The sequence below is a fragment of the Fukomys damarensis genome, unplaced genomic scaffold (assembly GCF_012274545.1).
Source record: "Fukomys damarensis isolate Sample0158 unplaced genomic scaffold, DMR_v1.0_HiC HiC_scaffold_37, whole genome shotgun sequence".
NCBI classification, from domain to species: domain Eukaryota; kingdom Metazoa; phylum Chordata; class Mammalia; order Rodentia; family Bathyergidae; genus Fukomys; species Fukomys damarensis.
Genome location: NW_022900949.1, coordinates 13238659 through 13256860, shown reverse-complemented (window position 1 = coordinate 13256860; position 18202 = coordinate 13238659).

Genomic DNA, 18202 nt, shown 5'->3' with positions numbered 1-18202 from the left:
TCTCAGTTTCTGCTCTAGAGTCTCGAATCATGACTTCTATTTTGCTCATCATCTCTCTGGCTAGCTGGGAAATTATTTCTGATTTGAATTTTTCTAGAGCCTGATTGATCAATTTTGTTACCTCCTGTGCTATGGGTCCAGGGAGTCCTGTTGGTTCACTATCAGACTTTTCATCCTCATTTGTCCTACTATTTGCTATTGGTGAACTGGATATTTGTTTTTGTGTCTTGCTTAAGTGTTTTCTCATTTTTATTTTTATTGTTGGGTTGTCCTTCTTTAATTTCTGGGTATTACTTAAATCTTCCTAATATAGTTGCGTTTTAGCTTTTGAGTTTCTAATGACTCATAGACATTCTCGTTTTCATAATATCAGAGAAAACAACTCTTTAAATCAATCACCACTCTTTGTCCCAATTGATACATTCAGCAGCCCAATAGGATCAGGCACAGCTTGCCAACTGACCACTTATGGTAGTCATTAATGTATCACCTTTAACTCATGTGAATTAGATTAATTTCAAGAAGCAGCTCATAGTATGTTTGCAGTGAATATTCTTTTCAATATGGCATCTTTACCATTTAGGATGGGGGGTTCGACTTAGAACAAGAGGATTAGATAAGTGAAAGAATTAGAGCAGGTTTGAAGTGAATCCAGAGGTTGTAGAATTACCTTACTATCTTTACAAAGCTATTAAGTTCAGGGGGGATAGAGAGAGTGCAGGAATAAGGACAGGAATATATCCCCTTAACAGTAACAGGCGCTTGCCTTCCCTTGAAGGTACAGAGCCATGAGTGAGGTAAAATGACTGGAGAAAAGAACATAAAGAGAAACCCCTCCTAAAAACAAAAAATAAGAAAAGAAGTCTGAGTTATTCAGGAGCTGGTATAAAAAGGGAGATGAGGGACACTATGGTGGAGCAAGAGACTGATTTGGAGAGAGAGGACAGAAAAAAGAAAGAAATTTTAGGGTGGAATGAGGAAAAAAGAGAAAAGAGAGAGGGAAAGAAAAAAGAATTTGAAGGTTCTCTTTCAGGCTATCTCTGATCTCATATTATACCACATGCACAGTCATATGTGGAACCCAGTTCCCTGATCTTAGCTAGCCAATGGCTGTTCCTCACAACTGAGACTGAACACAATCTACAAGGCCTAACTTTAGTTTCCTTACCCTCAGGGTTGAACTCCACTCAGTTCTATTACAGATTTCCCCTGCCCTTTCTTTAAAGATGTTCAAAGTTGGGAGCTCAGAAAACTACCCTTCATGGGAACCTATGCCTCTGCAGAGTTGGTCTAAGGACTGGCCCGATCAGGAGTTTTGAGAAAGGGGGGGGTGTCGTGTGGGTGTTTCAAGGGCGCCCACATGGCTACCTTCCTTCCTGGTCTGTTGTTGCGCAGGCTGGGAGCTCCCGCGCAGGCCGGGAGCTCGCGCACATGCCGCTGGGTGATCGCAGGCCGGCAGGCAGGCAGACAGGCAGCTGAAGAAACCCCCTCCAGGGTCTTTGGGGCCTTCCTCGGTTGCGTCTATTTCTAAAGGCTACAATTTCTTGACAGCTCTGTAGCAATTGACAGCTTCAACACAGGACCTATAGCTGATGCTGAGGATGTTCTTTCAAATACCTCCATCTCTCAGTCTGTTATGTTGATATTACTTTCACCTGATACTACAAGATAACACACTACCCACCTGAGATAATACACAGTAAATCTTCCTTTCAAAAGAGGGAAGGAATTAAAGGTTATCAGGATGAGTTGCATGGAATGTTTATAGCAGTAAATACAAGAAAACATATATTGTTGTATCCTCAGGTGATAAGAAAGACAATCATTCAACTCTAATATCCAGTCTGGTTGTGAGGCTATGTGTGGAGAAAGTGGAGCAATACTGCAAGGCAGAAATAGGACACTGAAGAAATTGTGCCCGGGTGGGGCAACAGCTGTAAGAGATGAAGGACTTCAAATATTTTATGAGAATATCCTTGGGAGGAATTCACATGTCAAGTGTAAAGTCATTCTTTTGTAACATTATTGACATAATTAAGTGAAGAAATGAGGCATGCATTTTAGAGATTTTTTTATTGCCCATCTTGATATTGGATATCCTTCTCCCCAGATCAACCATCCTTTCTGTCTTCCTGATCCCATTAAACACAAAGGTATTTCACACATGCATGCAGCTTTATTCGGGTGTAGACTCCTCCTTCTCAGGGAATGTGAGGTAGTGGATAAGGGAAAGAGCCGACCGGTCCAAGGCACAGTGATTCTTTGACCCGTTACTCACTGCTGGATGTAGAGTTCAGGGAGCGGTGGGTGTAACCTTGGAGAAGAGAGGGAAAGAAAAGGAAGGACTAGATAGCTGGGAAAATGAGTAAAAGTCATCAATCTGTACTTTATTTCATTGTTGTGTGAGTGTGTGTGTGTGTGTGAGAGAGAGAGAGAGAGAGAGAGAGAGAGAGAGAGAGATAAAAGAGAAGAGGAGAGAAGAGAAGAGAAGAGAAGGTGAACGGGGGAGCTAGAGAGAGGAAAAAAGAGAGAAAAGAAGAGGAAGTGGAGGAGGAACAGGAGAAGAGGAAAGAAGAAGGTTGATTAAGTTGCCAAAGTCACCCAGCCAAACTGAAGACAGGCCTGTTGGTGCTGCAGAATGCTCACTTGTAGTGCCCAGGGCATCTTCCTGCAGGAGCTGAGCAGAGCTACATGGGGAGACCTGTATGACATCAGGCAGCTCAGCCTTTATAAACCTGTCTCCTCATCAGTAAAATGTAGGCAGTACCAACATTCTAGACCATTAGAATAATTTGTATTGCCATAAAAACATGATGGAGAAGCATTTTGAAACAATGAATTGAATAGTTTAGAAATACATTTTTTTTGGAAAATGTCATTAGTCTCATATGGGAGTGGACTTAGAAATGCAACAATCAAAATGCCAACAAGGGCCAGGCATTTAGGTCAGTGGTTCTGGTGTCTGCCTCACAAGCACAAGTACCCGAATTTGATCCTAGGTACCAAAACAAAAAAAAAAAATGCTAACAAGTACTCACAGAACACTGACTGTGTGCCAGGCTGAAAGCAAAGTCCTGGACACCCTGGATGCCCTGCCTTTAACTCTCAGTGAAACCTTTTCTCAAATTCTGCATTTCCATGTGGCAGCTGCGGATTATGTAGAAGTGCAGATTCTGACTCATTAGACTGAGGGCAGGTCTGAGAATATGCACAGTCCAAAGAACATCTAAGTCCAAGGAACGCAGCTGGGGTGGGCAGGAATTTTACATGCTACAGAAGAGGCAAACAGAGTCACAGAGAGGGGAAGTGTCTCTTCCTAGTTTGCACACCCGGTGAGGGTCAGGGTTGGATTGTTTCCAGGGTCTGGTTGCAGCCTCTTGACAGCTAAGGATGCAATATGCCCGGAAGATGAAACAGCTTCTTCTAAGGAGTTGTGGCAGGTGTGAAGGAGTTTTAAAAAGAGCACTAGAAGCTGGGAGGCTGAGGCAGGAGGATTGTAAGATGGAGCATAGGCTGGTCATCTTAGTAACTTAGCAAGACCTGGTGCCAAAATAAAAATTATAAAAGAGTAGAGATAGTACTCAGTGTGAATGTCCTGGGTTCAATGCTCAATGTCAGAACAGAAAGAGGAGGACGAGGAGGAGGAGGAGGAAGAGGAAGATGAGGAGAGGAAGCGAAGAAAATACCCAGGGTGACCTTGTAATAAAGGCCAGAGAGGAAAGGTCCGAGAAGCAAAGGCACAGGTGAGAAGTGAACAGGGGAGGCCAAATTAGTGTCATATTGGTGCGATGGAGGGAAGGGAACCAACACTGCAAGACACACCTTGGAGAAGAGTGGGTGTGTGGCCTGTGGTGTCCCTGCATTTTCCTCTCCATCTGTCCTTGCACAGCCATCCTTCATCTCTGCTCAATGCCCAGTTTAAAAACTTTACATGGTTTCTCACAACTCCAGGAAACAGTCTGGTTCTTAGGTGGAAGGTCTGGCATGGCTTTAATACCTGTGCTGATGCTATCATTTTATTTCCAATTTTATTGAGAAACAGCAGAGAAAACCAAATTTATAGCTTTTGAGCAAGGACCTCCCATTTTTGGTTTGCATTGGGACTTGTAAATTATATGTTCAGTTCTGTCTGCCAGAGATGGGCTCTGCTACCTTTCCAACTCTGTGTGCCCTCTGTGATGGACAGAATCATGCCCCCTTTGAATGTGGAACACTTAACTTCCATAGAAGTGTAGTTGGGTATTCCTATCTATGGGTTCAGCACCTTTGGATTCAACCAGCTGAGCATCATAATAGTTTGAAAAAAAATGCATACATCCTGACATGCCTTGCTTTTATTGTCATTAATCCTTAAACAATAATACATAACAGCTATGAACATAGAATTCATGTTGTAGTAGGTGCTCTATGTCAGCTAGAAATAAAGTATATGGGAGAATATGGATAGGATCCATACAGGTACTACACCATTTTCAATGAGGAATATTTTGGGGGTGCCGAAACACTTCTAGATTTTTAGAGCTTTACTTTGCATCATAATGTATATTCAGTTTGTTTATGTAGGTAGTCATGCATTTATTTTTGCACTGCAGGTGATGAAACCCAGGGGTTCACTCATATTAAACCAATGCTGGACCAAGGAGCTGCAACCCAAACTCTACCTTTAAAAAAATTAATACTATTTTTAGTAAAAAAATTGCACACACATTTATGGACTAAAATGTAATGTTTTATATATATTGAGGTGTGCCCTAAATCAACAGGAAAAATAAACAATCTTCTTTTAACAAATACCAGCAGCTTCCCAGTAAGTGAGGCAAATGGACAAAAATATATAGCTTACAACTCCTGGATGCCAAAAAGTCCAGTAATTGTATACATACCTTTCCTGACCATCCCTGGGCAGCTAAGTCATAAATACATCATCCCAGATTGCTTATCTCCTTCAATATCTGTATAATCCTCATTCCTTTCCAAGTTAGGGAGCTCTCTCCCTCCCCCTGCTAGCTATTAGAGTCCCCTGAAATTAGTCCCTGTCCCTGATCACTGGAATAAACTTTTCCTTTCTCACAAGGCAGAGCCTGTCTTTTGTTTACTAGTTGATTCTTTATAACTATATATAATATATATAAATCAAATGAATTAATATTTCCAGCACTTCTCTTACCTATTTTGTCCTTTGACACTGGGGATTGAACCTAGGGTCTTTACATTGAGTGATACTGGTCTCAAATAAGTTACCCAGGTTGAACTTCAACTCAGGATCCTTTTACCACCTAGAGTGCTGGGGTTGTATGTGTACCATCATGCACGGCTGTGTCATTTTCTGTTTTATGGTGAGCCATGTGAAATATAGTCTCTTAGTTATTTTGAAAAACACAACATATTATTGACTATAGATACCCTGCTGTAATAAAAGATAGATAATAGGAAGTAGGGAGATCCTTCTCAAAAGGGAAGGGGGTTAAGCAATGGAGGAGGAGAGGAAGGGAGGGAAGGAGATGAAAAACAGAATTGAAAAGGATTTTGCAAACATATCAACTCCACATATGGACAGTACATAATGTAAACAATGCAAACATTATGTAATGCAAACATGGACTAATAAAAGCTTCAGAAAAGAGAGTACAAAATATCCAATAAAAATAAAACTGATATAGTTGAAAATGATACTGTGTGCTTTCAATCTCAACAATCAGAACAATCTCATGTTTGAGCCTAGTTAACTTACCAAAACTTGCTTCAAAATAAAAAAGAAGAATGAAGGGCTGGGGATTTAGCTCAGTGGTTCTGTCGCCTAGTTCGCAAGCTCAAGGACCCGAGTTTGATCACCAGTATCAAAAAAATAAAGAAAGAATGAAAAGAGCTGAGAGTGAAGTTCAGTTCAAAGGCCCTGGGTTCAATTCTCAGCACCACGCGCGCGCACACACACACACACACATACACACACATACAAACTTGCCCTAACTATTCAAACTTTCCAAAAATGGAGGAAAAGATGAGGAAAATATAACATATGTACACAAAGGAATGCTACACAGAAGGAAATTCTGTCATTTTCTTCAGTATGGATAAACTTGCCATTTTTCAATGGCATAATTCAGACACAGAAAGACAAATAAAATATGATCTTACTTATAAGGCTTGAGGAAAGGAGGGAATATGGAAAAGGGACTGAAGTTGACTAAAGTTGACAGAAGGAAGACACATTCAGTTAGGAGGAAATATTCTAGTGTTCAACTGTACTTCATGGTGGACATAGTTGCTATTAAATATTGTACTATGTATTTCTAAATTGCTAAATAAGCACGTATAAATAATGTTCTTATCACAAAAAAGCATATAAGGCTGGGCGTGGTGGAGCATGCCTGTAATCCCAGCACTTGGGAGGCTGAGACAAGAGGATCGCTATGAGTTCAAGACTAGCCTGGGGTACATAGTGAGTTCCAGGGCAGTCTCAACTACATAGTGAGACCCTGTCTCAAAAAAACAAAACAAAACAAAACACAAAGCAGAGAAGATGATGGATATGTCAATTGGCTTATAATGAACAATATACACATTTATCAATGCATTGTATTGTACCATATATATGTGTATATATGTGTATATATATATATATATACATATATACACATATATAAACACACACACATATATACATATATTCCTCAAATCAAAAAATTTAAATAGAAGCTAAAATATAAATTTGCCTCATTGGTGTCTTACTTTCAAATTTAGTATCCCAGGGTAGGGGTAACATTTGTTCTTGAAAATAGATGAAATGTTTACATTTATTCATTTTTAATCACGTGGTGCTGGGGACCAATCTCAGTTCTTGGGCATATGAGGCATAAGCTCTGCCACAGAGCTACATCAAGTGTTGTTTTTTTTTTTTAAGCAAACTGGACTTAGAGCCAGAGGATCTCAGCAGAGATTTCAGCTCCTGTAGCTCCTGGCTGGCCCAGCTCTACTGAACTGGCTGGAATGCCATCACTTCCCCCTCTTTCTTGCAGAAAATGTGGGAAAGCAGCCAGGAACTGGCATTATTAACAACTGAGAGTTTTCAGTGTCTTTAAGATGCTGCCCCATTGTCTGTGTGGGGAGGGGAACTGAGGGATCAGGTCCTAGTGATTTAAAAGCCTGGTCTGTGTCCAGTGGAGGAAGCGTCAGGGTAAGGTGAAATGGATTCCAGAGGTGGGGATCTGTCTCCCTGAATTCTGAGGTATTAACCCCCTACATAGGAGGAAAGTGATATAGGAGAGATATAATTTCCAACCTCCAGATATCAGATGTGCCAAGTTTGTGTCACCCTAATATCAGAGAATGAGTTCCAAGGAACAAGGGAAGCTAAGAGCAGGAAAGGTTTATTGAGATACACCTTCTGGGAGACAGAAAGGGTCCTAAAAGCGAGGTGCCACTGAGGCCCTTTGTTAGGGGTACTTTATACCACAAACTCATGATGTGGGTTTAACATGGGTCAGTTTACATCAACCTATAAGATCATAAATATAGCTGAGTAGTTAATATAGATTCAAATATGAGATACACCTTCTGGGAGACAGAAAGGGTCCTAAAAGTGAGGTGCCACTGAGGCCCTTTGTTAGGGGTACTTTATACCACAAACTCATGATGTGGGTATAACACGGGCCAGTTTACATCAACCTATAAGATCATAAATATAGCTGAGTAGTTAATACAGATCCAAATGGAAAATGAGTCAGGTAGCAAGGATGCATGAAGGAACAAAGGCATTTTGGGAAGGGATGGGTCAGGATGTGCTGACTTTCTGGGCCAGGTGATATCAATTATAGTATAATTCCAAGTTACCACTTATCCCTCAGGGAGGCATGGAGTCCTGGCCATTCCTTATTTATCTTGAGACCTGGCCTTCTTCAGATGTGCCTCCAGCCACAATTCTGATGTCTTCATTTTCTGCTGACTTTCTTGAGAGCCCAGTCCCTCTCTGACTGTCTATTAATTTCTTTCTGATTCAGCTGCCTATAATGCAAGGAAACATTGATAGTAAGAAGACACATTTTCTTAGAGGTAACCATATTAAGTAAATAAATCAGACAAAGAAAGAAAAATAGCATATTTTCTTATCACTGGACACTTAGGGCTATATGCTCAGGTCTGTTTGCTGACTGCTCACCAAATCAAAGGAGGCCACTTATTTATTTATTTATTCATTTATATTAACCTAGCTTATTTGTACATTTTAGGTATATATAATGATCCCATTCACCATAGGGAATGTGTACCTGTATATAATATATCTTGGGTCTTATCTTTTCCCCATTCTCCTTCCCTCCCTTGCACCCTTTTACCCCTCCTTATTTACAAAAGATTGGCTTATGTTTGCCTTCTTTTCTCATTTTTCTTCCCATTGTTTCTTTTTCCCACCCCCTCCCAACTTCCCCTTATGCTTTGAACACTTTCTTCATATTTTACAATATCTGTTATACATTTTTTCCTTACACTTTCAGTTTCTCACACCAGTAAACAATGCACTATTTATATCTGTGTGCCTAATTTATTTCACGTAAGGGTATGATCTCAAGATGCATCCATTTAGGTATAATTGTCTCAAGTTTATCTTTTTTATGACTGAGCAGTACTGCATTTACAAAAACTCCACATTTTTATCTATTCATCAGTTGATGGAGATTTAAGCAGTTTCCAGATTGAGCTATTACAAACTGTGCTATTATAAATATGATCATGCATATGTCACTGTGGTAAGATGCTTTTAATTCTTTTCAGAAGATGCCAAGAAAGTAATATCTAGGTCAAATGAAACCTCTAGTATTAGAGTTTGAGGACTCTCCACACTGATTCCCACAGTGGTTGCACTAATTTACACTCTTTCCAAAAGTGGAGAAGGGTTCCTTTTTCAGCACAGCCCCACCAGCAATTGTTATTGCTTGAATTCTTGATAAAGGCCGTTCTATCTGGGGTGAGATAGAATCTCAACATTGTTTTCACTTGCATCTCATCAACGACCATTGATATTGAGCATTATTTAATTTACTGAATCTGCTGGAAGAGAGATTATGTAGAACACTTGAAGACATTGGTGTAGGAAAAGTTCTGTGAACATAATGGTTTGGATCTTGATGTCCTCTCAAAGCCTTACGATGTCATAGTTGGGTGAATCTACAATGTGTGATGCTAGGAATAAGGATGTGTGATTACTGAACTACTACATGAGATTGGTTTGGCCTTGCCCTAATCTCGGTAGTTTAAATAAGACAAAAAGAGAAAAAAGGTACTGTTGAGGCCTCTTGTTGCTTTGCTAATATCTGTCACCCATGAACTGTTGCACTCTGCTTTGGAAGCAGATGATTTTGGACTCATACCTCTATCCAATGTAAGCCAAATAAAGCCCTTGCCCTCTAACCTTGGGTGTCAGGTCTTTTGTCTCAGAAATGAGAGGAAAATAACTAACACAGTTAGGCAGTATCACAAAAAAATCAACAAGTGGTGTCTCAGCTTGTAAAAAAGCTTCTGCATAGCAAGATAAACCAAAGTCAGAGTGAAGAGACAATCCACAATTTGAGGATAAAAGATTTACCCGCTGTTTATCAAATGACTACCAGTTAGAATATATGAAGAACTTAAAAAAAGAGCACTCACATGCAAAGACAAATAAAAAATGGGCATCTGAAATGAATAGACAATTTTTGGATGAAGAAGTAGAAGCAGGAGCCCATTTATGTTTCTAAAAAGCCTTGTTTAAAACGGGCTCCAGTGGAGGATCTTCATCACCTAAGTCGCCATCTCAACCTGCACAGGTGTGTAAGTTCTTTTATAGCAAGCAACAATAAAAGATGCCACCCTCACCCCATCTCCCTCTCTGTTCTGTGAAAATGAAAATGCACTTTGACTTCCTGGTGCCAGCCTCTGTTCATTCTGTTCATTTATCTTGGCTGAGGGAATTGTTGTGGAGGTTTATTCTCAAAGCCTGACAAGTTCAGATAAGCCAATTGTGACTAGAGGGGAAATATAATAATCTATCTTGTAACATTCCACATTTTGGTTCTGATTACTTTCTTATTCATTTGAGGAGAGAGAAAAGCACATCTCTTCCAAGAAAGTAGTAGAATAGTGGTGGATACTGACTGCAGAGCAGTAAAAATATGCGATCAAGTTGGGTCATAACTTTATGCACCACCTAATATATCCTTTCTGGGATGTGAATCTTCCTTTCATTCAGTGCATCCACACTGTGTATGCTACCCTCTTTTTAGTTACTAAGTGGCTATGGCAGTTATCAGATCTGTTGTCATTGTATCACATTGTGTTCAAGTAACCATTTCCAAGGAAAAAGAGAGAGAGAGGTGGATAGTGGGAGGAGGATAAGGAGAAATAGAAGGAAAAGGAGAGGAAGAGGAGGAAGAAAAGGATGGGGGAAAATGACCGCATACACTTAACTTTTATTACACAATGTTGCTATAATTGTTCTATTTTGTTGTTAATTTTTTGTTTTGTTTTGTTTTGTTTTGTACCGGGGATTGAACTCGGGTCCTTGTGCTTGCAAGGCAGGCCACCGAACCACTGAGCTAAATCCCCTGCCGTAAAATGTTTGTTTTGTTTTTTTTCTTTCTTTTTTTTTTGTTTTAGTATTTGTTAATCTCTTACTGAGTCTCATTTGTAGATTATACTTTATCCCAGGCATTCACATGTGAGAAAAACAGTATATGGAGAGTTCTGTATGTTCCTCATTTTCTGCTATGTCCAGGGGTCCTGAACAAATCTCCTAGATGTGAAGGGAGCCAGCTGTACAAATTATCTTTTTCATATTCCATCATAAATCAGCACCTTACAAACATTTTACATCTCAATTCAAGCACTACTAAATTCTTGTCTGAATCACTTGATCTATATTTAAATGTGAAATTTATAATTTAAAAAGGTTCACATTTGTCATTCTTTGTATGAGTTGGTGCATGTACATAGCTCATATTAATTCTTTTTTTCATATTCTTCCCTCCCTTCCCTTTTTCCTCCCACTCATTTTTATTGGAAAATTTTAGACATACAGTACAGTTACATTCATCACTGGTATATTGCACCTTTACAGAATGTATTTTGGTTCTTATTTTTCCCCATTCCTCACCATTCCTTCACCCCCTACTCTTCCCTATGTACAAAGGTATTGCTTCCATGATTTTCTTTTTCACACATTTTTTACTTCTTACCTTTCCCCTAACTGTCCAGCTTCCTCAACACTTTTAGACCTTTTCTCCATATTACACATTACCAATTATGCATTTTGATCCTTATTTACATTTTTAGTTTTTCATACCAGAGAAATTATTTGGTATTTACACATGCATTTCTTATTAATTTCACTTAAGTGTGTGTCCTCAATGTGCATCCACTTAGCTAGGAGTGTCTCTAGTTTCTCATTCTTTATGGCTAAGTAGTACTCCATTTTAGACAAAAAAATACATCTTTTTTATCCAGTCTCCAATTGATGAGCTGTTTCCAAGTTTTAGCTGTTACAAACAGTGCCATTATAAACATAGTAAGCATGTATCACTGTGGTATGATTCTTTTAATTCTTTTGGAAATATACCCAGTAGAGGAATAGCTGGGTCAAAGGGGACATCTCATCTTGCTTGTTTGAATTATCTTCACATTGATTTCCATAGTGGTTGCACCAGTCCACGTTTTCAGAAACACTGCAGAAAGGTTCCTTTCTCCCCACAATCCCACTAGCAATTGTTATTGCTTGATTTATTGATAGCAGCTATTCTTTCCAGGGTGAGGTGGAATCTCAGTGTTGTCTTCATCGAAATCTCTTCAATGACCCACTATGTTGAACATTTTTTCCTATGTATATTTGCTGTTTTTACTTCTTTGTCTGAGAAATGTCTCTTCACTTCAGATGCCCTTTTTTGAATCAGGTCTTTATATTTGGGGTTGTCTATTTTTTTTGAGTTCTTTATATATCTTACACAGTAGACCCTTGTCAGAGGAATAGATGATAAATTTTTCCCCACATTCTGGGTTGTCTCATAACTCTGGTGGTGAATTCTCTTGAAGTGCAGAGGCTTTTTTTAAATAGATAAGGTCCCGATTATTGATTATTTGTGCTAGTTCCTGTGATACTGAGGATTTGTTCCTAAAGCCTTCTATGCCACTGTCTTCAAGAGTTGAACCTAACTTATCTTTCAACAAGTTTAGTGTTTCTGTTTTAATATTTAATCTTTAATCCTCTTGGATTTTAGTTAAGGTAATGGTGAGAGATAAAGGTCTTGTTTTAATATTTGGCAAGTTGAAATTCAGTTTCTCCAACACCATTTATTAAAGAGGCTATCATCCCTCCAGTGAGCATGGTGGGCACCTTTGTTAAAGATGAGGTAGCTGAAGAGCAGAGGATGTAGTACAGTGTTTCTGCCACCTGCCTTGCAAGCACAAGGTCCTTACTTTGATCCCCAGTGCCAAAATAAAGATGAGGTAGCTGAGCATGTGTGAAGGTAGTTCTGCATATTCTACTCTATTCCACTGATCCTAGGATCTGTTTCTCTGCAAGTTTCATGCTGCTTTTACCACAGTGGATTTGAATTACGATTTCAAGTTGGGGATTGTGATACCACCTGCCATGTCTCTGTTGCCTAGAATTGCTTTTGTTATCCTAGGTCTCTTCTGATTCTAAATGAATTTTCAATTATTTTCGCTCATTCGGTGAGATATAGTGCTGAGATTTTAATTGGGAATGCAGTGAATCTGTATGCTCTTTTAGAAACTTAGCCATATTCACTGTATTGGTACTTCCTAGCCCAGAAGGAACAAGGGATGTCTTTCCATTTTCTTATATCCACTTCAATCTTTTTTTCAGAATGTTGTAGTTCCAAATGTAGAGATCTTTTACTTCCTCTGTTAGATTGATTCCTTAATATTTAATTTTTGGTGCTACTGGGAAAGGGATTGTTTCCCTAATTTCACTCACAGTGAGTCTGCTAATTGTGTACAAGAAGGGTATTCATTTTTGAATGCTGACATTGTACCCAGCTGCATTACTGAATCTGTCAATTAAGTAGAGAAGTCTTTTGGTGGAGTTTTTGGGTCTTACTTGTAGAGTATCATATCATCAGCAAATAATGACAGCTTAGCTTCTTCCTTCTGATCTTTATTGTTTTGATTTCTTTCTCTTGTCTAAATGCTGTGGCTAATATTTCCTGAACTATACTTAACAGGAGTGGTGATAGTGGAATCCTTGTCTTGTTCCTCATTTTAGCCTGAAGGTTTTCATTTTTTGAACATTTAGAATGATATTGGATGATGGTTTTTCATAAATAGCCTTTATCAGGTTGAGATAACAACTATCTAATCCAATTTTCTAAAGAGATTTTGTCATGAATAGGTGTTGAATTTTGTCGAGTGCTTTTTCTGCATCTACTGAGATAATCATATGTTTTTTGTCCTTAATATGGTGTATTACATTTATTGACTTATGTATGTTGAACCATCTTTGCATCCATGGGAGAAATACAATTTGGTCAGTGTGTATGATCTTCTCAATGACCCTCTGTATTATATTTGCCAATATTTTACTGAGGAATTTTGCATCTATGTTCATCAGGGAGATTGGGCTGTAGTTCTCTGGGTCTTTCCCTGGTATTCAATTAATGTAACACTTGCTTCCAAGAATGAATTTGGAATCATTGCTCCCATTTCAATTACATTGAAGAGTTTAGAGAGTAGTGACAATAGTTCTCCTCTAAACGTCTTGTAGAATTTAGCAGGGAAGCCATTAGAATGTGGGTTTTTCTTTGTTGTTAATTTCAAATTACTTTTTCAATTTCATTAATTGTAATTTGGATGTTAAGAATTTTTACATTTTCTTGGTTCAACTTTGGTAATTCACATGTATCTAGAAATCTGTCCATTTCTTTTCTTTGTTTTTTACATGCTAAAATAATTGATTGATTAAATATTGGCAATATCAAAATATATTTTTGATATGAAAATATTTAAGGAAATAAGCTTATTGTTTTCATCATGAAATAGATATTTGTGTTTTTTGGGCAGTTTACCATTGAATTCAGGCAGTCAGTGATTCTAATCCTCAATTGTTACATCTCTGACTCTGGTAATTATCTCACCCTTTTCTTTGACCCTAAAATATGGCCTAAACTGGTTCATGTGTACTAGGAAGTACCCACATCAGGTTCACAGAAAATATTAGTAATCAAGCATTCGATGATTGCTGCATTATGCTCACCTCCCTCCTCATGCTTTACAATGTTTAAATAGCTAGCAACCCAGTGAGAGACTGTACTGATATTGTCTAACGGGTCCATTTCTAAAAAAGAAAACAGGCAGAGGGACTAGAGATCCTACATGAAGTGTCCCAATTAGAAATTGTTTTAGTCTGAGCAAACTCAGCTCAATCTGTGTGTTTAATCACAAAAACAAATACAATTATTAGAGTGTCTACAGATGTGCATTTGTATGGAGAGAGAGCACAAGGCTTCTGCCTCAAAAACAAAACAAAACAAAACAAAAAAATCAAAACACCCAAACCATACAAAAGCCTGGAGTTGTGGCTCAGTGCGAAGATTGTGCTTTTAATCATCTTCACTGGGAAAATAAAGGAAAACATTATTTTGAGGATGTACTCCTAAGTGAAATAAATAAGTCACACATGTGTAAATACTGAATAGTTTCTCTGGTGTGAAAAACTATAATAGTACTTAAGATCCTAATTGGATAATTAATGGTGTGAAATAGGAAGAAAAGGGCTAAAGGTCTAGGGAAAGTGGGAAGGGTAAGGGAAAGGTAATAAGGGAAAAGAAAAAAATGTGAGAAAAAGAAAAAATGGAATGAAAGTGTTTGTAAATGGGGAGGGGAGGAGGGGGTAAAGGGAGGGTGGAGACAAGGGGAAAAAATGAGAACCAAGACCTGTCATGTAATAGGTACAAGATCCCAGTAATGAATTTAACTGTACTGTGTACCTAGAATATACCACTAAACTCAATTTAAAAATTACCTACTTTCATTTGTTCTTATATAGCTGGAAAAGATCTGGAGATCTTGCTTTTTATTCAGGACTCTGAACTAATTCATGAATTAATTCGTGAACTATGTCTAAGGTTGGCATTGTGCTGCAGGGAGGGGCATGACATGGCTTAGTCAGAAAGGCAGAATTTAACACATTTTTTTTCTCTTTAATTGACACATAACTAGTACCCACAAGAGAGGGATCTGGTGTGATGATTCAGTACTTGTATACAGTGCGTAATCATCTGATCAAGGAAATTCATAATTCCATGTTATCTGCATGGGTGTGTGTGTGTGTGTGTGTGTGTGTGTGTGTGTGTGTGTGTGCATGCATGTGTTTTGTGTAAAATTATATAAGAGGTTATAGTACCCGGCCTTAAATGATCAGAAAAAAGACTCACAATGTCTAGCTGTGGGTTCACATGTAGAAAAATTCAAAATTTTCAGCTGTGGATTAGTGAGACAGAGAATCCAAATCTTGGAATTTGGCTATGTAGTCATGGGTGCAAGTGTACATTGGAAAGTTGAAGAATCTTCATGGAAGGGCTTAAAAATCTGAAGACCAATGTTCAAAGGCAACAGCAAAGGTTATAATCCTTCCAAAATAGAGAAATTCTTCATTCTTCTTTCTCTATTTATTCTGTCCTTGCTACAAGCCATAAACATATGCCACAAAATGAGTGGCTTAACCACCGTTCTGGTAGCTAAATGGCAAAAATCAAGATGGCCAAAAGAAAGGGTTTAAACAAATTCCTATTTTATATTGCTGCTACTGTGTTATATATTTATTAGCTTTTTACCATTTCTTTTCTATCATGTTGTTTAGTCATTGAAACTGCAAATAAATCAGCCATTCCAAATTCTGTCTGTTGGCTCTGACAGATAATGTAGAACTACAGCCTTTCATATGCAGCCTCCGGCTATCCTGGAAGATGATAACCATAATTGGCAAGCTAGTCATCATCCTGGCCATCCGCTGTGACTCTTCTCTCCACAGCCCCTTGTATTTCCTTCTCTACACTCCATCTTTTACAAACAATTGTTTTAAGTCAAACACAGTTTGAAAGCAGAGCCTCATGGACATCCAAACTCAAAATCAGATAGATAGTTAGTCACACAGGCTGCCTCACTGAGGTCTGGTTTGTCTTACTGCTTGGTGGCCTGGAAAACTGTTTCCTTACAGTGACAGCTGTAACTGCTATGTGGCCATCTGCTGCCACTTAGGAGTGCAGTGAGCATGATCCCCACATCTGTGTCTGCCCGGTTCTGCTCTCATGGGTCACTAGCCTTGTGGATGTCTTCCTCTCACTGCGTTGGTACTGTAGCTGTCCTTCTGCACAGACCTGCAAATCCTCCATGTCCTCTGTGTCCTTGCTCATGTCATCAAATTTGCCTGTACTGATTCCCTCGTGGGTAACACCCTGATATATATCGTCTCTTACTTATTTACTGGATTTTTGTTTCTTGGAATTATTTTGTCTTATATTCATACTTTGTCTTATATTTTGTCCTCTTTCTGGAGAATAACATCATCCAGAGTAAAGCACAAAGATGTTTTTACCTGTCATTCTCACCTGTAATTTGTATCCTCGATCCAAGGGATACCTTTTAGCATGTACATCAGTCCTGCTGTGACTCATTAAGGAGATCTGCGGTGGCTTCAAAGCTGTACTCCCTCTCTCTCTTATTCTGAATCCCTTCTATGATGTCATTTGCTGTGGACTTAGGATTCTACAGTAAGTCACAGTGACTGGTTTCCTGGTGAGCCAGATTGCCTGACTCTGTTATATTTCTTCTCCAATGATGAGGTATCATAATAAACACATACATTTTAACTTGGCTGGAAATCGGTATCTCCTTTTTATTTTTCTAACTCTGTGATGTGATGTTTGACATTCTCAAGGAAAAAAAAATATCTCTCTGGTTCTACAGAGACAGAGCCTGATCTGGGGTTCTAGTTTTAAAAACTTATTTTATGCTAAACTATCACAACAAGATAATTTCATTGAAGAAGGACAGGCAGATATGAAATACAACATATGGCCAGTATCCTCAGAACACAAGTATTTTGTACAAGTGAGGCCACTGATTAGCCAGTTGTATTGATTCTGGATTTAAAGATCCTTGAATACAACAGCTGTTGAAGAGGCCAGGCTTACATTGTTCAGTGTCTTTTTTTGTAAAGGATCATTCTCTCATAAAATTTATTTTAATTTACATGTTATTAAACTTGTCTTTTCATTCTACCTCCAGGGTATGTTCCTGTAAGTGCTTCACTCCTTTTGTTAACACAACCCTGGTCTAGCACTTCATAGGAACTCAAGAAATATTTACTGAATTGAATATCTATTATGCCATTGCTCTGTTGCCTTTTAAATTTTTATGGTTATATGTTTGTGAAATACCATGATTACATTCAGCTTTGGAACTGAAACACATAGTGCAACTTCATCCTCCTCCTACCTCCTCCCCAAGCTACCTCTGCTTCTTGCCAGCTCTCTTTCCCATCTCTGGAGAGTAGACCTCCACATTTCCTATTCAGCTTCCTTCTTGAAATCTTTCTCAGCTTTCTTTCCATGTAGCTGTACAAACTGCCTGGAAAACTTTCTCCTAAAATTCGCTTTCAGATACACTAAGAAATTGCAGATTCAGGAGTGAAGTGATGGATCTTGTTTACGCTTCAGCATTTCCATGCTGGTGATTCTAAGAGGTTACATCAAGTGGTGGTATAAGGTCAACAGCACAGATTGACATCAACATTTCATGTGTATGTATAAATTTATCTCAACAATTTACAAAATCTTTCCAGACTTCTTTTTCTACTTGAGCTACAGGCTCGTTCTCTTCTCACTTGAGGCAGAAGTATTCAAAGTATATCATCCCACACTTTTCCTCTCATATTTTTCTGATGTCAATCAAACCCAAATATATTACACTTTAGTATATAAGTAACTATATATGTGAGCTTTGTGCTCATTTTTCATTCACCGTTCAAAGTTGTCTCTATTTTCACACGTCAGGGTTCTGCTCCTAATTTCAATTTACCAATATCTGCTGCTTAATGAGATGGATAATAGTACAAATTCAGGGATGGGGATTTAGCTCAGTGGTGCCTCCCTCCTCCAGCCTTACTGATCCTTATGTCTGTTTCTTTGCCAATACCATACTGTTTTCATCACAATGGCTT